This window comes from Strix uralensis, chromosome 1 (assembly GCF_047716275.1).
Source record: "Strix uralensis isolate ZFMK-TIS-50842 chromosome 1, bStrUra1, whole genome shotgun sequence".
Classification (NCBI taxonomy): domain Eukaryota; kingdom Metazoa; phylum Chordata; class Aves; order Strigiformes; family Strigidae; genus Strix; species Strix uralensis.
Genome location: NC_133972.1, coordinates 65,377,867 through 65,398,428, shown reverse-complemented (window position 1 = coordinate 65,398,428; position 20,562 = coordinate 65,377,867). Strand labels below are relative to the sequence as shown.

Below are 20,562 nucleotides of genomic sequence, written 5' to 3'. Positions count from 1 at the left end.
CCTCCTCCTCCTCCCCCCCGCCCCATGCCCCCCCGCCCGCCCCCTCCCCCGTTCCCCACCGGCGGCAGGGGGCGCTGCGGGCCCGGCCCGGCTCAGCTGGGCTCGGCTCTGCTGGGCTGGGCTCGGCGGGGAGGGGCGGTGCGGGCGGTGCCTGCTTCCCTCCCTCCGTCCCTCCCTCCCTCCCCCCCCCCGCCCCGCCGCCCGGCCGGGGCTGCGCTCCCGCGGCAGCCGCGCAGTCGGCGCGGCGGCTCCGAGCCATGCGCCCTCCGCGGCGGGCGGGCAGCGCGCTCCGCGCCCAGCAGCCGGGCCCTTCCCGCGGGACGGTACCGCTCGGGGACTAAAACTCTGTGGATACAATGAAGTGGCTCTGGGATCTCTTGGTTTAGCAGGAAAAATTAAATAAACCAATGTAAGTTTCTCTTTTTTGTTTGCTTGTTAATAAAATAATAAAAAAGAAAAAAGGAGAAAAAAAAAAAAAAAGGAAACCAAAAAGACGTCCGGTTCCGAGCGTGTCGTGGAGGAGGAATTGGTAGTGCCGGGATTTCCCTTTCCCCAAACTTTCCCCTCGAGGCAGGAGGAGCGGTGGCACCGGCACCGTGGCCGTCCCGTCCGGGCAGGGTGGCGGAAAGGCTACCGGGGCTGGAGGAGAGAGAAGTTGGCTCAGCAAAGCTTGCGCCGGGGTGTAAAAGCGGAGGATATAGGTATATAGATAGATAGATATTTTGCTGTTGAAGGGTAACTCTGGTGGAGAATCGGTCTAGTTTCCATCTCACTTCCGCACCCAGAAGTGCCGGAAAGAAATAGCAACACAGAAAATACTCTGCAAATGTTTCGGTTAATGTCATGTAGCGTCAGATGTGTTGGAGTGGAAATTTAGTGGCACGTTTTAAAGGAAAGAAATGAACTAGAATGGGTGTTTCTGCAGTGGCAGGAAAAATGTATCATTCTCCTCTATCATGAGAATATTACTGGTATTACTTGTTGTAAGAACTGACATATTCTAAGTATATATCTTAATGGCACCACTCACCTCAAAGCTATTTGTAGACTATCTCTGCTTAAACATTTGGAGTTTTTACTGGCAGAAATTAAAAACTGGACTTGGCTTATGCAAATAAAAGGAAGACTGTGCTGCACTCTGGCAAGGTGATCATGATTTTATTGAGGCAGCCCCGAGGGGAACAGTGACATACTGGGAGCACTACAAGAGAGAACGAAAGCTGAATCAAAGCAAAACTTATGCAACCAAAGTGTGGCTGCAATGGAAACAAATCAGACCTTTTTATTTTATTTTTCCTGGAGATTTGGGTGGGGAGGTGGAGATGAGCTTCTGGAAAGTGGAGAAACACACAAACCACGCATGCCTATGGCAACAGGTCTTGTTTTGTCTGGAAAGGATAAGCTGAGCTTTGTGAGTGTTTGAGACGAGTCTTTCCAGTTGTAACAGGGGCAGCCGCTGATCCTGCGGATGGGCGTCGGATCTGGAGCTGGTGCCCCCCGTTTATCCCACTGCCGGGTTGGTGAGCAGCTCTTCCCAAAACACAGGGCGAATGGTGGAATAAACGGAGTGATTCAAAGAGGATTTGTCAATACTAAAAATAAACAGGCCCGCAGATGTGTCCTAGAGGGTCATATCCAGGCACAGCATTTTCAGGGCCAATTAGCCGATTTCGGCAATTTTCCGTGTGTGTGTCCTGTCCAAGGTGCTGAAGTTCATTTTGCTGCGATTTCCCAGGATTTCGGGACTTTGCAGAGTGGTCTTGGAGGCCTCCTCTCGTCTGAAAACAGGGGGGAGGTTCCCCCCGCGTGATACGAAGAGAAAGCAGGGATGTGTTTGCAGACACGTATATTTGATCCGTCCTTTTGGCGTGGGAAAGCAGGCCAGGTGGAGACGCAGATGGATCCGGTAGATCCTATAAGCTTTTGGTGGCAGAGAATTGAAAAGGTCAGAGCTGTGAGGCGGTGAGGAGTGAAACCCCCTTATTCTAATGGACCAAGAAAGTGGTGGTTTTGAGAGTGTTGCTGCTGTTGGTTTGAGTGCATTGCCTCCGATGAGACATCTGGTTCTGAAAAAGTTGAGGAGAGCCCAGTGTCAGGACGGGATGGGAATGATGCAAATAGGATTGGAGTGATGTCCACTGATTTTGGTAATTATTTTTTTTTCTGGTGTAGCCTTTTCAAATGGCAAACACAGTTGACAGCTTCAGAAATAGAGGGTCCTTAACTAAAAAAACATGTCTTTTGGGGGCAAGTGTCTTGACATTTAAGCAATGTAAGCCTGTCCTGCAAGTTGTGATATTTTTAGATTAATGTGCCAAAAGGTCTCAGACTTAAGTTGTGGAGTTTATGTAACCTTTGGTTTGAGGCAGATCACAGTATTGCCTGAAATAATCATAGGTGAATATGTTACTTAAGTTGTATGAGATTGGAGTTCGATGTTGTAACGTGGTTTTTCTCAGTTCTCAACACTGATTCTGAATCCATTCATAATACAGCTTTGTACTTCTGTCTGAGACTCTAAAAGGGTTTTATAAACACAAAGGGTCAGATTCTAATGCCCTTGTTTGCATGGAAAAGTAGTTTATGCTGTGAGGAGTCCTGCAGATTTAAAGCATGCAAAAACTCTGTACAGTATGGTAGAGAACTGATATCATTCCATACGCTCAATCATTCGTCAGAGCTCACAAAGGTATTCGGTTGCATCATTGGGTATGTAGCCTAAATACCTTGACCATGAAGGGTGTATGTAGACCATGAGACTTCCTGACTCTGAATGACAGCTTATGGGTGCAGATGTTAAAACTGAAACAGAGTTGAAGGTGTTATATTCCTGGCTTGAATCAGAAACTGGCCTCAGTTCTTGCTATGATGGACTAACACCTGTGGCACCAGCTAACACCTCCCAGGACTTTTACAGGCTGCAGAAAAACGTTGAGTAGTTGCTGTGTTCTTGATTTAAATGTGTTGTCAAAATTATATTTTAAAATGTACTGGTAGGAAATGACATCCTGAGGGGAATGGGAGATTTATGAAATATAACTAGTTTTAATCTCATTAGAATACCCTATTTATGATATTAGACAGGGATTGACCCTCTCCTCTCCTCTCCTCTCCTCTCCTCTCCTCTCCTCTCCTCTCCTCTCCTCTCCTCTCCTCTCCTCTCCTCTCCTCTCCTCTCCTCTCCTCTCCTCTCCTCTCCTCTCCTCTCCTCTCCTCTCCTCTCCTCTCCTCTCCTCTCCTCTCCTCTCCTCTCCTCTCCTCTCCTCTCCTCTCCTCTCCTCTCCTCTCCTCTCCTCTCCTCTCCTCTCCTCTCCTCTCCTCTCCTCTCCTCTCCTCTCCTCTCCTCTCCTCTCCTCTCCTCTCCTCTCCTCTCCTCTCCTCTCCTCTCCTCTCCTCTCCTCTCCTCTCCTCTCCTCTCCTCTCCTCTCCTCTCCTCTCCTCTCCTCTCCTCTCCTCCTCACCATTTTCTGTTTATTATCTTGAAGAAATGCTCTGTGTATGCTTGTGAGTAAAGAACATTTTGGGTTGCATATTAAAGCATGTTGGCGGTCGTTCAGAAATCCTGGTCATGCTTTTCAGAAGGAACAAGTTATTATCTGTTATCACCTCAGATGCCTTAGTTTGTGGAAGCTCAATTTGAAAAACATAGAAGAGACCTATTGTTTTCAGAGGGTGGGTGCTCCGTTCTTCCTGAAAATTACTACCTTGTAAGTTGTCTCCATTCCTCCTCAAGAATTACTTTGGAAAATTATAGCTCTGATAGTTAAAAGGTGACAACAAGTAATTTCTCAGATCTGTTAAATAAAACTCAGGTATCACAGAAGCAGCATCACTCTTAAGTATATGCTTGACTTTTCTGGTTTGTGTTTACATGCTGTCTTGAGGTAGGGCCTTAATCATAGTATGAAGCAATTTATATTTGAAATTCTGTCATTATTTCTCACTTTTACCCTCTAACATGGAGAAAAATACATAAAGTCAATTGGGTATATCCCTGTTTGATTATAGTGAATGTCTCTTCCACGGTGTCATGTATGGCTGCAAATAGTTCAGATAAATGTGTGTGTACTTATCATTTAAATGCCATTGTCCTGATGAACATCTACCAAAAGAAGATGTTGGTTATCTTTCTATTGATCCTGGTTTATTATTTACTCTGCAAACCAAACTGATGGGCCCACTTTGACCTGACTCCGTCTCTTTGGGTTTCTCTTGCAAAGTAACAGTTTCTAAATCAGGAAGGAAATCAGGTCACATTTCTGACTCTGCAGGATTTATCTCATTGCTCTTCTTTCAAAGTAATTAGAGTTACTAATAATGAGGAAAAGAAAACTTTTCCAGAACTGGAATGTCCCTAACCCCTCTCTCCTTCTTGCAGTTTTTGTGTCACTGAAGAGATCCAGGTAGTTCAGAAAGTTTGTTGTAGAGGACCCTTTTGCTCCATTATACAGACAGTGATTTCCTTTAAATGTAGCTGCAGGTGATGTGGTCACTCTTTCTTTTCCTTAGACTAATACCATTTCCTTATTTATTTCGCACTCATTCTGGGATGGTGTTACTGGACCAGCTGTGCGATGCCCGGTTGCAGTGGGCGAGATCCCACTGTGGAGCTGCTCAGATTTCAACCTAGGAGAAGAACAAGGAGGCATTTACCAAAGTTATGCCCCATCCCAGCCCCAAAGAAAGCTGGGGACAGAGTGGACACACTGGTTTTGTTACATACATGTAGTACCAACTGTCATGATCACTATTTGTTACCCCCCTTTTTAGGTTTCTTATCAGTCTCAGTTCACAGAGGCATATTGCCAGGAGATATAGCAAATGAACCACAAAAATTCCCTCTCTTCTAACATGCGCACCTTTGAGTAGATGTGGCTTAGCCTCCTGCAAGGAGCTCACCTTGTGAATCTTTTGTGTGCAAAATTTTCATTTATGTCAAAAGATCCCTTATCTTTCATGGTAAAAACATGCCTCCCTGCTCTTTGTAATGAACAAAGCCTTTTTTTAATCACAATTCTGCATGACAAGAATGGCTTGGGTTTTATTTTTATCATAATATTGCAAGAGCTTTTTAAATGTAGAGATATCATACATCAAATAATAATGTTGTACAAAAACATGCAGAAAAATTAAAAATTCTGTTAAGCTCTGAGTTTTTCTTTTTGCCATTTGTTATTTAATTTTAAAATGAGAGTATTTTCTTTTCTATCTTAGAAAAAAATAAGTCCATTCTTTAACAGATTATTCATTTCATCTTTCATTTTGAATTGAACTTTCCTGGTTCACTAAACTTCTGCCAAAGAGGCTTTCTACTGCAATGCTGAGAGTTCTACCAACAGGTTATACATTCTTTTTAAAGCTTGCTGGATTCCCAAGGTACTAAAAAGCTTTGCATCCAAGTTAGCCTTTGAAAAATATCTGCAAGTTGTGCTTTATTAATTTTAATCCAACTCCAGTATTAGTATGGGATATTTAAAAAGTCTTACCGATATCAGGTTCATGTTTAAGTGTATAAAAGTTAGGTAATTGAATGCAGACCGTGGGCACAAGTAAGGTGTCTGTGTTAGAAGCAAGGAGTCTCTCAATGTTCATGGCATTTTCAGGCTGATTTTGACCAATACGTCAGGTTTGGGGCTTTTGGAGGGGTCTTGGAAGGGCAAGTTGTGAGACTTTTTTTGCTGTTTCTAAAGGCTTTAGAGAAAATTGAAAAATCTATGTGATAAGAAGTTATGGAAAAACTTGTCCATGGGCAAATTTTTCCAGGACCCATTAGCTGAATGAATTAGGTATTAACTTTTTAGGCCAAAATCCATTCTCAAAGACTGTATTATTTATGAAGTGATTTTTCCAAGATTCTTTTTCTTATCATAAGATGGTCACTTTATCCAAAGAAATGGACAGTTTTCTTAGTGCCTCGGTGATTGAATACACCACTGTTCCTTCCGACTGGCTTGCTGCCGGGTCTATCAAGCTTTACGTGCATCACGGCTCCAGGTTTACAGAACCAGATGTCCACATGGTCCTGGGTAACCAAAACAGGACAGCACAGAAAGATCATTTCTAGTGATTTTCACTGAGCAAATATTCACCCTGTAGGAGCCAGCTCAGATCTTATGCCCTGCTGCCAACCCACCTCAGTCCTCCGAGGAGCATCTCTGCTGCTGGGCTGTGCAAGGGCAGACACTGCCTCTGGAAAATCCTGAAAAACATGAACTATATCAACTACAAAGTGATGATTAAATAAGCAAAAAAGCCCCCACCATCATGCAAAGCTTGTAAAGAGGAGCAACTCTGTGATGAATTTTTTGTTTTTTCCCATGATATATCTACCAAAAGTGGACATGGGGCTATGGAGAGAAGTGTTAGAGGAAAGCTTTTGGTGATGGGAAAAAGCTCTGTGAGCGTCTGCCTCACTGGAGATGCAGCTGAAGTCTCTGAATGGTGAAAGGGTGAAAGGAGAGGGCAAAATAATAAGGGGGTTTAAGCCCAGACTGAACAGCTCTGAAACGCATCATTAACGTGTTACAGCCTGACCTATAGGCAGACATTTAATGTTGTCTGAGGCCTGACACGTTAGTACTGTTACATAATGCACAATTATAAAATCACACTAAAGCCTCTTTAAAATACCTACCTGATTATAACAGGGTAATTATGCCGTGTTTAATAGAGCTGGGTGCTGTGGGGAAGAGACTCCCCTGCACCAAAACCTATTCCTTTCCCTGCCATGTTGGATGACAGTCCAGTCCTCTTGGACCTGGGAAGTCCTAAACCCTCCAAAGCTCTGCCACGGCCGTGTGTCTGCTCCCCACTTCATGTGCCCATGCCAACTCTCGTGTTACAGGGGTTGTCCTTTCCTTGTGGATGAGAATTTCTGGCCACTGCTGCTCCCCATATTAGTACAGCCAGCACAACGGCGTGACGCAGCCGCCCTCTCTCTCTCCCTGGGGCCGAGCACATCATCTCCGCTGCCTCCCCAGCCAGATTTCCAGCCTCCGACACCAAGCCATGAGTGGCTCCTGTGCTGCTGGACAGGCCAGAGGTGTTGCCAGCAGTGTCTGCAGCAAGAGGGTCTGGAAAGCACTGCAAGTATTTTAAGAATTTTTTTTTCCTTTATCTCTTTTCAACAGTGTTTCACGTTGAGACGTCTAATCTCCCTCGATGCGTGCATGTAATTCTCATTCATGTGAGCGCAGGGGCTGCTGCCGGTGTGTGCTGTGTGTTTCAGGGAATAATCCCTTCAGAGTTGCAGCATGTGGCAAACTTCCCCCCGTTTGCTGAAGTCCTCGTAGCTCTTTTTTTATCATGTGTTCATCAAGCAGAGGGATGAATCCTCCTCTTGGCTCCTCCAGCATAAATCTAGATTGAATCGTTTGACTTCAGTGGAGCTAATCCAGATTTACACAGCCCTTTCCCTGAGGACTTCCCTGTTTTTTTGCTGTAGGTGACAGTGGGTCAGTGTCAAAATACATCTGATTCCCTGTCTCCAACCATTAATTATTCCCTGGCAAAAGTTTCTGAGGAAGAGTGGTTGTATTTGAAAACAATATAAAAATTCTGTTGCTAATTTTAGAAAATAAGGGGGATTTTTTTCCCCTCCTGTTGAAACTAAATATAATTTGAAAGATAATGTGTGAAGATTTAAATATAGCATGCAATTATACATTGCATATGAATAGTTTCTCTCGTTTTTAACATGTTTAGTTTATTTTTCCATCTTTCTCAGCAGACAGCTGTTAGATAAAGAGAGGAAAGTAAATAGTTGTTATGAAACCATACGTCATAGCTAAAAGGAAAAAAAAAAGGAATAATCATATGAATATGGGAAGAAAAAGAGAATAAATCCTCACTGTGCTTTTCCCCCTTGTCCCATTCTTTCTTGATACTTCTGTAGTAGTACTTTATCTGAAGAAGTGCTTCAGTACTTTAGTCCAGAACAAATTTCCTGTAGGTCCATTGAGCTCCTGTTCCTTCTGTGTTCAGGCAGTTTTGAATCAAGGTTCTGAGCTCTTCATGGGTGGATGAAATTGAGACTTTCCTAGGAAAGCCTCTGAGTTCTTGGGTTCCTTCTCCCTTAGTGGAAGTTTTGCTTGAGTTACACTAAGTTTGCTTTTCTATGAAGTTGCATAAACTTGACAACCCCCCAAAGTTTTGTCATGACCACAGGGTGTCTGAACAAGCATCTGCAAAGTGTACAGGGGTCCTTCTGGCTACCCAGGATGGCGTGTAGAACTTGCTTTCTCCTATAGCTGTCAAATGCAGCACTGATCCTCATGAGCTGTTAGATCAGTGAAAAGTTGTTCTTTTTGTTAAAAGAAAACTCCAGCTTTCCCTAGGTTTTCCTCATGTTGTGAAATCTGAGTGGTGCTGGGCTGGCAGGTCTTGCTCTGTGTGTTGTGAGCTCAATAGTGAGGACCCAGCGAAGCTCTCTGCTTTTTAGCTGCTTCTCAGGGCAGGCCACAAAGAACCTAGAAACACTGCACTGGGTCACACATTGCCTTTTCTAAAGAAATACAGAAAATGGCAAAAAAGACCCCCAAAATAATAATAACAACAATTAAAATAAATAAATAAAAAAAAGACCCAATGATTCTAGACTTCTGGGAACAGAGCAAGTGCCTGAATATGAGGTTATGGTCTGAAAATATTGAAAGATTCTGGGCTGTGGTTTTCTTTTATTAATTACCTAAAGTGATATTCAGAACCTGAAACCAAGGCTTTTAGACACATCTCTGGTGCCTAATTCTGCTCACTGTCTCATAGCAGCGTGAATGAGGAGACTGTTTATTGAAGTCAGTGATGCAGCGTCAACGTAAAAGCAACATAAGGGAGATGGAGGATTTGTTTACGAGCATAAAAGTCCCCTGGACAGTTTAACGCTAAGAGTGAAAATTACTGAATAGCTGCAAAGCACAGAGCTTAAATGTAGCTGAAATAAGTTTTCTGGAACATTTCCAGAACTATTTTAAGGGCCTGATCCAGAGCCTGATGAGGCCAAAGGTAAAGCTCCTTTTGACTTCTTTGGACCTGGTATTACACTTTGAAACATCATTCCTTCCCTGGAATTTTCTAAAGCTGGCTTTTAGGTGTTTTTTGATTAACTATTATGCCAGATGTAATGTCTTCTGTATCCCTTTAGTGCTTGGATTGGTTAAATATAAGGAAATAGCATAATTACTTTGTTGCACAGGAAATTCTAATTTTCTATGTACTTATTCATTCATTGTGCAAGTCATGGAAAATAATTTTTTGTTGCTTGGTTTCTCCATTGGTTTATCATTGCTCTCATTATGCATCTGTCCTATCCTGTAGTTTTTGAACACATGGGACAATTTGATTCAGAGGTTTAGGACTAAAAGTTACTTGGGTTTTGCAAGTGTTGTCAAAAGATGTTCCTGGGTAGACAGTAGAGACACTCAAAGGGGTGTCATATGTAAGAAAGTATCTGTAGGGTGTCTCTGCCACATACCTGTAGTATGACAACAATGAATTCAACAGAGATCCGTAGGGCAGCAGATTACTTAGGTAATGTGGGTTGTTAACAGAATTTTTATTGTGTTATATTGCCAGACCAGTGACTGCTTAACCTACATCAACCAGGTTCATGAGATCAGGTAATGCCAGGTGTAGGCTATAATTGTATAGTTTTAAAGGGAACTTGGAAACAAAGCCCTGGGATTTCAGCCCCTTTTGAAATCACATCTGAAAAGGCTCTATCATATGGATTTAGTGTCTGATCCAGACCCTTCGAAGATCCCCATTGGCTTCAGAAGGCTGTGGATAGTTCTGCACATGCCATCTGCTGAGGAGTGCGTGTGCTGAGTCAGGGACCAAAGGTGCCCCCAATCGTGAGAAAGCCTGTGGTCCTGTCAAAAGACTGGAGGAGGTGAAAGAGGGACAAAGATGATGTTCCAGAGGACCATGGCCCTCCTGCTCTAATCCTGCCCCATGCACTGTTATAGCTAGTTTCCCTGTGTACATGGGGGATGTTTGACTTTATTGGCACCACTGCCCACTTACGTGCATCAGACATGGATTAATAATGATATATATGCATATATATAAATATATATTTTATTTATGTATGCATATATATATATAAACAAATCAGGAATGAAACAGGGATATTGAAAATGCAATCTCCAGCTCCACCAGCTGCATAATCCTCATTTTGCTGGGAACTGGCTTATCTGTGGTGTCAGGCGTGGCATGTGTAGCTATTGCAAGAAGCTGGTGCAAACCAGGATGAGAGGCAGCAAGGGATACATTGAGGATGCCCCCTACGTGTGTGCACCCTTGCAACAAGGCTGTGGCTATTTCTTCCCCAGCCCTTGCCCTGACCATCACTGCGAGTGATACGAGGAAAGGAAAATGGAGGGTGTCCCTGACCCCGGTAATCCCCAGCTGCCACCGAGCCTCCCGGGAGGCACCCGCAGCCAGCGCAGATTAACACAGCCCAGAGCAGGGACTGGCCTGTGGCCAGCATGGCCCTGGGATCAAAGGAGCACGGAGGTGGCTGAGAGCCACCTTCAGGCCCCTCCTCCTTGCCCCACTATGCAACAACTTTTGCCTTCTCTGATAAATAAACCCCACCCTCTTCAGTCAGTTGCAAATCATAATGTTTTTTTCCCTATGTATTGCATAGGGTGTTTACAGCCGGGTGCACTTTCTGAGCTAGTAATTGGCATATAGTCATCTTTCTTAAGCATCTTGCTAGGGGAGTGACATGCATGCATGTTGGCTGCCTTTTCTCTTGATGAACGGGGTCTTCTGACCCCAAATGATAAATCACAATGGCACGAGGCTGGGAGTCGTCATAAGGTTGTCACAGGCAGATCCACTGCAGAGGCATGTAATGAGCTGTGCCCAGTTCTCTGCAGTGTCCTTGCTGGCCAAGCTGCCTCTAGGAGGAAAGGAGCAGGAGGGAACGGCATACATGGTTATTTTTGAATTTAAAAAGCCACAAGGAGCCAGGGAAAACACAGGCATATGCACATCCAGCACTAAAATGGTATATATTAATGGCAAGCTAGTGCCCTTGATTTGGTTTGCAGTGGGTGGCCTAGCTAAGAAACTTTATCTCTGTTAGAAAGGCTGCTTGTCTGCCAGGACCAGGAGGAAGGTGTTTTAAAACATACTTTGGAAGGACTGTCAGCTCCAGCAGTCCTCATGCCTCAAATTGCAGAGGGTATTTCCCTGAGTGTGGGCAAGAGTTTTCAGGGAGGTTCCTCATCCATTCACTCCTCTTGGGCTCCTTCATTTTCAGCTTTTTATCCCTGGGCTGATGGCAGCTTTGTAAAGGGAGGGAGTAGTGCCAGTCAGTGCTGCAGAGCCATACAGCCACCAACAACCAGCCCCATTAGCACTGTGGTTCATAAGTTTATTTTCCAAGGCAGGGATTGTGTGAGCTGTACTGTTTTTATGGTGAGATGGTCCCTGTGGATGGCCAAGGTGTAACACTGCCTTAACTTCTGTGAGTCTGTTGAGTTATCCCTCCCCAATGTTAACCTGACGTCCTGCTCAGGCAGGAAACAAGCTGAGCAGCAACAAGAGGAGGAATGCTCTTGCAAGGGCATTTTCTCCTCTCAGTTTGCTGGACCAGGATCTCACCTTGAATGCAGAGCACTATCACTTCATGCTCATTTTAAGTTGTGTCAGCTGAACATGTACAGTGGTTTGCAGGGCCACATGGCCCAAAGCAGGACTCAGAAAGCAGCACCTCGCACATGTAGGTCTGTGGGATGTAAAATATGTTGGATATGTTCTTCCCAACGCTATTTTGAAAGCTAGTTTTATAGTCATAGCTAGCTTTGCATATATTTGAATGGTTCCCTGGTACGTGATTTCTTTCAGGAGGTTTCTATAATGTTAATGAATGTGAAAGTTGTGATTAGCTGGGAGATTATTGCTTATAGCAACTACACAATGTATTAGGCTACCCATCAGTCTTGCTGTTAGAGCACTCTGTAGAATTCAATAAGCGACATTATTTACACAGTTGCCTTTACGAGCTTGGGAAACTTTGCAAAACATCTTATAATCTAGGCAACAGCTTTGCTACAAAGCAAGTTACCTTCATTGATTGCAGTTCTTCACTTTGGTTACTGAACTGCATGCTAAAAATAAACTTTTTTAAAAAAAAAGCAAAATTGAGATCAATCTCTAATTGATTTTGACTTGACGTATCCAGTTAAAAGCAGAACCAATGCTTTCTGAAATGTTACTGATGTTTGGGAGCTCAGTAGACCTGCATATGAGAGAAAGCATCAATAGCAGAGTGTAAGATCTCTTAATTTGGGCTTCATACAGAGTTTTAGGCACTTAAATGTCAGACTAAAGTTCAAGTGTTCATCAAAGTCCTAGGAGAATCTTCAATGTCAATGAAATTCCTATTAAAAACTGTCCTGTGAGGCTTTGCTGCCTCTAAATGCTGGCTCCTTGAACCAGAAATTGCATGAACTGTTGAAGCAAAGGCCTCCATGGGACAAAGGGATGGCTGGAAAGAGTTTCTGAGCAGGGGACAACAGGGAAGCTGCCATGGGAGCTGCCACGAGAGCCAAGCTCAGCTGCTTTGCTTTGGCTATGGGTCGGCTGGGGACAGCATCCTGGAGGGCAGGGACGGGCTGTGTGGCTCCACTCTGTCCCCGCACCTCCAGCGAGGCTGGGGAGGCTCGGGTTGCAGCTCCCGTGCTAAAGATGGTGGAAATCGCTCTTTCCCAGAAGTGGGAGGTCAGGCAGGGTCCCCCTGTCCAATGCTCGGTGTCACCCTGATAGCACCCCATCCCGCTCCTCCATCTCCAAAAATACCACCCAACTCCCTCCACTGAGGCTGCTGCCTTTCTGGATGTTTTTCACTGGACCGACAGCCCTGTGCCTTTGAAGGGGGACAGAGGGAGGGGAGAGCCAAAACAGAGGACAGCCTATTTTTAGGCTGACTATCTCCCACTCCCTGGAAGGCTGGGTGCCAAATAGGTGGTGTCGCGGGGCAACGCTCGCCTGTCTGTAATGCCGCCCCGATGGCAGCCGGGCTGTGGCAGGCGCTGGAGCAGAAAAGAAGCAGAGATTTGAGCCATCTTTCTGCAGGGAGGGACCCTGATCCTGTCTAGATTTGCAGTAATGTTTATTTTTCACTGTTGCATCTATTTATTTTTAACTAGATAGCTTTCTCATCCCTCCCACCACATTTTATAACCGCGCTCCATACGCATCATGTTGTATGGTGTTTTGAAGCCCAAGCACAAGATTTCAGTTTGTGCCTTTCTGTTCATTTGGTAGTGGGATAAAAAAAAGAAAGGCTATAACGTTTAGGCTCAACCCCATAATTTAGAGTTTATAAGATCGTAAAGTAAAACTGTGATCATCTACTCTGTCTCCAGAATAGCAGAGAGCTCCTACCAATTAGTATTATTTGAGCTACAGCATATACCATCTAGAAAACAGGAATTGAGGGGAATGGATTTTCCATCCTTCAGTCTTTGGTAAATTTTCAATCTTTGGTAAACCATGGTTAAATTATTTTCTTAAAAGTTTGCATTTTATACCTGATTTATATATCTTTTGTTCCAGTTCCTGGTCATTGGATTTCTTCTATTTTAGTCTGACAGACTGAAAAGTATCTGTAATATATAGAGTAGTAGTAGTAATATAGCTGTGTTTGTCCAAGGGTTCTGGTACAGTGATTAATTCATCCCTTTACTTTCTCTTTGGTATGATTGAGCTCTTTGCAGCTTTTCCTACGAGCCTGTTTTCCAGCCCGTAATTGCCCTTAATGATACTTTCCTAAATCTTTCTAATTTATCAGCATAACCCTTACGTTTTGGATATCTGAACTGAAATGCTCTACAGGGGTAATGTTCCCGTCAAATTATATTACCGTCCTCTGAGCCCTGATTAACCAAGCCCTGCATCAGTTATTCTGCTCTTTTGCCCAGAAAGCAGAGAGGCTGTCAGTCACTCAGATCTTTCTGTTTATATGTATAAAGTATTGCCACAACCATTGTTTTCTTCTGGTGCTCTACAACAGTGTCCCAATACCTAGGAAAGCAACATTGATATTCAGAGTACATCTTGGCCAAGTCTGTAGTAACTCTTGGGTGCAATTATCCTGACTTGTTGATTTAAAAAGTCTAAAGAAGCTGGTGTATATTGTACTTCTTTATCACTCTTAAATTGGAAAGAATGTCATTCTCAGCATATTATTGCTCCATCGCATGGATTTTTCCCAAGTACAGAACAGAAATATGTATTGAACATTTCTTCCCTTTCTGTGCTGTTAAGCCTGACAGTACTTACAGGATACATTTTGTTCCTTACGTATTTGAAAAGTTCCTTCTTGTCCTTAAAAAGGTCAGCAATGTCTCTAGCTACAGTTTTCTCACTGTGTCTTTCTACTTTACCACTGGCACCTGAGTTACATGTATTATTTTTTACTTCCTTTTATTCTTTTTTTTTTTTTTTTTTTCTTTTAAGCATTTTGCACTATGGAGTGTGTGCAGCATTTCTTTGTACTGTGCAAGACATTTTGGTTGTCACAGGATAGGAGGTAGAAACTTTTTTGAGCCCTTCAGTGCCCAGGAAGAGTGACTGTACAGTCTCTGCACTACATGGGCAACATGGGGTTTGAAGGACAATGCAGCGAGTATTTGAAGAGAGCTGGGAAACTAGGAAAGGGAAAAGTCCCCAAATCTCATTAAGGGTGAAATCCTTTCTCTGGAGGAAGCCTCAGTGAAACACATCTGCTTCACATCACCAAACCTTGATGCATCCCTTTTAATAAAGGGCAGACTAAAGGGGGGCTGCAGGTCCCCAGCTGTTAATACAGAGCAGTCTGGTATGTGTTCCCACATCATATCACATGATGGCAACTGCAGATATATTCTTTTTCCCCCATGAAATATGGTTGCAATATCATGCCACCTTCTTCTGTGTTTCTGCTAACAGCCGACACATAACTGGGACTTAGGAAAATGATACCAGGGTCAAAAACAGAGTCATCATAGAATCACAGAATCATCTAGGTTGGAAAGGACCTTGAAGATCATCCAGTCCAACCATTAACCTAACACTGACAGTTCCCAACTACACCATATCCCTCAGCGCTGTGTCGACCCTACTCTTAAACACCTCCAGGGATGGGGACTCCACCACCTCCCTGGGCAGCCTATTCCAATGCCTAACAACCTGTTCTGTAAAGAAATACTTCCTAATATCTAGCCTAAACCTTCCCTGGCGCAACTTGAGGCCATTCCCTCTTGTCCTATCGCCTATTACTTGGTTAAAGAGACTCATCCCCAGCTCTCTGCAACCTCCTGCAGCCAGTCTTTCTGCAGCCAAGCAGTAAATTGCTCATCTCTGACTTCATCCTAAGCTGGACACTGCAACAAAATGGCATCGTTGGGACAGTCAATGACCTCATCATGCTCTTGCTGGGCTGAAACACTCAGGACTTCAAGAGAAGCCCTCCACTCTGTGGAAAAGCTCAGGCTGGGAGGTGAGCTATAGCACTGGGTCAATGAGCCAGACACCAAGGGTTATGAGGAGGAAGAAAAACTTCACAAATCATGATTGAATCCCTAGAAGACAGTGAGATTTTCTTCCATTTACTGGAAGTATCAGAAATCAGTCTTTCAACCCACTGATACTGAGGTCCCTTAGCAAGAGACACAAGGCCTCCTGGCTTTGACTGAACATGAACTCTGGGCTGATGCATATTTATTTATTATTATTTTCTCTATTATATCATGCTGCTGATTGTCCTAAATGCAGGGGAGAAAAATGTCTTTCAAATGAGAAGATTTTTCATAAGCCTACAGCATAGCTGTACTTGGAATGCAAACTTTAATCAGTTATTTGCTGGAAAAATGTGTAGCAAAAACACAATCTCTGCTGGATTCCCTTTCATCCTAGTATCAGCTGTAGGATGGTGTCCCTTGGAAGAAACATGGATTCTATGTATAGGCTTTAGGCTCTTTGTAAGCACCTTGTGGCAGGGACCATTTACCTTTCTTATGTGCCATGGGAATAATAGTAAATATTAATGATAAACTTGGCTTGGTGGGAAAGCTGTGCTTCACTGGATTTACTGGGGAAGTATTTTTAGTTTTGAGAATTTCTAAATCTTACTTTTGGATTCAAGTGTCTACTTCTTCAGTTCAGAAGCAGTCAGGTTCCCGTACTCTTGGTCAAAGGAGTGCCCTTAACCCCAAGGAGGCATCGCTCCTTCCAGCACCCCAAAGCCTCATGCCCCATGCACCTTGCAGGTAGTCACACACCAAGTGGGAGGAAGCTCTGCTGCAAGAGCAGCAGTATCTCTCTCTGGCTGATTGCATGAGCTGTCAAGGGTCCATATCATCCCTGTTGAGGATCCATATCATCCCTCACCATCCCACTGTGCCCAAGGGGCAGTCCATGGCCCAAGAGCTTTTGCTGTGCACCTAAAAATTCACAGGTGCTCATGTAAGTGGTTGCAGTAAAGAGCTACCCGAGGAGGCTATTTTTTTTCAGGGCACAAACAGAGAGGCTACTTAGCATAGTTTTACATGCTGCTAATGTGGTTTTACTACTTCTAGGACCTGACCTACTATCATTGCATGCTGCTCTATTATGTGCTATAGATGCTTTTACTCATTTGGAGCTGGTCCAGGGATCTCTAATGGGACTCAACACTGCATGACCCAGGTGTGCTCAGCATGACACCATCTTCTGCACTGGAAAAGCTGGTTTATTACACTGCTGTGGACTGGGAGAATTGGGGAATTAGGCCAGCAGCCCACCCTACCTTATGCTGCAGTCTGGATCCTGCAGAGTACTGGGGGGTGCCAGGGAGGGGTGAAGGGAGGGACACCTCTGTGGTCCCCATCACTGCACAAGGCCATGGGTTTATTTTTACTCCATTGTGAACTCAGAGGGTGTGTGCAGAGCACTTCAGTCCAAGCACTGGTGTGCAGGGGATTCAGTGAACAGTGAGTTATCCCCCGCTGCTGCTAATGGGAAACCTGACAGCATCCAAATTAGAAATGGACAAAGGATGGTTTCTCAGACTCGCATTTTCCCGCACTGCTGAGCCCAGGATTCTTGCAGCCACGGCTGCTCTTCTCCATCCCATCTTCTTTCTCCGGCAGGTTGAGCCTCCAGGAAGGAGGGAAAGGATGAGGCAGAGAAAGGTGGAGAAAAATGCAGAGAGTGCTGGTGAGGGAAAGAGCTCTCATTCATCCTGACCCATCACCAGTATCACCCCTGTCTTATAATTGTTCCCGTGGCCAAAATAATGGGTCTTGACATTATCTGTAGACATTTAAGCTTTTATCACAGCAGTATATATAGTAATATAAATTGTGTTTTGTGTGTTTTGGTATTGCCAGTTTTGGCCTTCTTTCCCATTCTACAGTCTAAATTGCACATGCTGTTTATTGTGCTTTTCATGGTTTCTTGACAGTTAACAGCATTTTACTCCTTTTTTTTCCCCCATGTTTAAAAAGCTGATCCAGGCAATAACATCTTGGTTGTGAGGCCAGTTTCTTTTGAGATTAGAGACAAATTGAGAAAGCCTTCTCTTGGTAAATGGTGACTTTTATGCCTGAGTAGCCCATAGGGGCCTTGACTGTATTCTGAAAATCTAAACACCTCTTCTTTGTTACCAAAGTAGCAGTTTCATATTGGAAGTGACAAAAATTTTGTGTTATGGAGGGAAAAGCTTTGGATGACAATGTGATTTTACTGTTGGGTACTGTGAGCACGAGCACGTGTGTTTAGCTTTAAGTCAAAGGAGGTATTCATATGTGTTACTTGCCATTTTTAAAAGTTATTTTTTAAGGGCATGTCCAAATACTGCTCCTGGCTTTTACTGTCTGTGACACTTTGTTTCTCTAGGTGGGGAGAATGGGTGAAGTCACAGGACAGGCTGACCATGGGGCTGGAATGAGGGTCAGAGCTTCTCAAAGACTGATCCAGTTGGACTGGGAAGCTCTGCAGTTACTGTCAGTTCAACCAGCCTTAACGAAGCTTGGGCTGGGCTGAGATATCCTCCAAAGGAAAAGCTGCAGCAGCTGAAGCAAAGGGAATTGTAATTTTGGAGGAGAGGGCCACCTTTCCAGGGAGGAGAGCTTGTGTCTGCTTCAGAATGGGAGTTGGAGATCACTCCAAGGGTGATGTTTGCCTTGGATGCTTTTGAGTCACCTGAACGAGGTACCTGGGCATCTGACAACACTGGGCTGGAAAATCAAGGGACTGGATCTCAAAGAAGGGAAGATGAGATAGCTACTACCTAAATTAATTAATTGAGAAAAAATACAACTCCCCCCAAAAATAACCCACCAAAAAGTGACATCTCCTGTTTTTATTTAGACAGCATCCTTCCACCACAGGGAGCACTGTTTTTCTTGTTTTACAGAGGTAGAGCTGAGGACAAAGTCCTGTAGAAACTGCATAGCAGAGTGTTGGCCCTGCACTCTACACCAGCAAACAAATTGTTGGACCCCCTCTTCAAACCTCTACAGATAGCCCCAGCATGCACTTTCCAGTCCCAGGGGTCTGATGAAGGATCCTTCCACCTGTAGCTTTCCAGAGTTTCTGTCTTCAGCACAATTCTTTTTTTTTTTTTTTTCTCCAAGACCTTCCCACTCCTGTCTTGAGTTCTGCTTAGGAGAACATTCCCCATCACCTTGCTTTTGTTTCCTTCCAAGCAGGAGCACCTCCCACCCCAAGAGACAAAACTGGATTCAGGCTTTTCATGAACATGAACTGCGTGTTAATCAGGTGTAGAAAGAGAACACAGCTTGTATGGCAATGCTCTTTTATGACCTCAGACGTTGCCTGGAGGTGCCTCTGTCTCTGTATTGGTCCCATATGAACCTAGAGCACCTGTGCTCTCACCATGTGCTTTGCTGAAGTCGGATGGCTAAAATGTGCTGCTTAGATGATCAAACACAAAAAAGCTCTTGTCCTTGGGGATGCTGAGTTTTTCAGCCAAGGTTTATGCTGCTCTGAGTCCACAGAATGGAACTCTCCTGGGGGCCTGCCTAGCTTTTTCTCTGCATGGAGTTTGCCATGCATGTTGAGACCATGCTGTAGGAATAACAGAGCATTCAAAGTGTGTTGGCATGAGTGGCTCTAACTCTGATCCCAGCCCCATATAGACTGAAAATCCAGACTCAACAAAACTGCTGAAAATGTGTTGGAGAGCTTAGCCATGAACATACAATGTAAAATATTTTAAAAGTAGTCAAAAAAGGGAAAAAGTTAAGAGCAAAAGGAAAAGAAAGTGTCCTGCTAGTTCAACAGAAAAGACAATCGTACCTGCTAGTAGCAAAAGCAACTTCATCATCTGATACAGGGACTTCTGATACAGCTTGTCACAACAAATACTGCACACCCAAGGCTATTTGTTACATTAGCAATAAACCAGTGAGCATAGGGAGCTGCAGTTCATGTTGACACATGGGCTAGGCACCAGTTACTGCCTGTGCAAATATACTACTGTTTAGCAAGTAGGGGAAATGGTGAAGACATGAAATGGCATTGAGTCACACTTTGTTTGCCACCTCGTCTGAACTGGGTGTTGATCAAGTCCAAGTGCTAAGTCAAGTCTCAAGTGGTAGTATTATCTACTGTTTTGCTAGGAGTACTTAAAAGACACCTATCACCCTCCAGCTGAGGTTTACTTTGCTGTAGTTAAGATAGGAGCAGTCTTTGTTCTGGGACTGGGCAGGGCACAGGAGCAGCTGTCTTCAGATCCCAAATGGCAGCTCAGAGATTAATCTAATGAAAAACCTGCATTCAGCTGTAAATGAATAGAAGGATGTTATTTATCTTACTCTGTACTGAACCAGGATGGAGGCGAGATTTTTTCCCGGTATGGCTGAATTCCAGAGGAAGGATTTGTCCTACAGACACAGCTTAGCTCCATCACAGAGAGCTGCATCAGAGCAGCCGTACAGCTGGGGCTCAAATCTTTCTTTGAGTTTGTTGCTAAGGACTTTCACACTGAATAACACACAGGAGTGAACTTTCAGTCAGACATGTGCGTATTCCACATGTAATGTGCTCAAGTGCCCTGGTTTGTTCAGTCAACAGATAGCCTCACATTAGTGTTCACTATATTCTTGACAAAACAGTCTTAAAAAGGTAGGTCCAAGTTAAGTGTGTTGCAATAATGCAACCTTGCAATGACAGAGACCTGAATGAACTTTATGAGAACTTCACTTTATAAAGGTATGTATAGTCTTCCGGATGCCTAAAATGAAAGAAAGGCACTCCTCTACAATGGAGCCAGAAATAATCTACCAGGTTACAAATGACCCAGAGGACACATGCCAGAAAGGATAAGATGAGGAAGAAGAAAGCCTACATTACTCTTGTTAAAAGGTAGTTCTCTGCTGGACATCACTCTGATTTATCTTATCTGAGGTACAATCACCTGGATTTCATCAAGGTTCCTGTCTGTTCCAGGAACTGCATGACCAGGGAGACAAGTGACCTGCACCTTCTGGAAAAGGATTGCAAGATAGAGTGTCATTGACTTTCATGGTGGAACTGTGTAACCAAGGTGTATATGACTTTGCAACT

General features: G+C 44.0%; 1 protein-coding gene across 4 annotated transcripts in view; it reads left to right on the top strand.

Annotated features, from left to right (window-relative positions):
* The first annotated feature begins 217 nt into the window (after positions 1-217).
* The window catches only part of LOC141943660 (sodium channel protein type 5 subunit alpha-like), a 223,804-nt gene continuing 203,459 nt past the window's right edge, over positions 218-20,562 (top strand). For all 4 annotated transcript variants that reach the window (XM_074869336.1, XM_074869320.1, XM_074869328.1 and 1 more), the window contains exon 1: positions 218-409. The gene's annotated coding sequence lies outside the window, so the exon portion shown is untranslated. The remainder of the gene's footprint in view (positions 410-20,562) is intronic.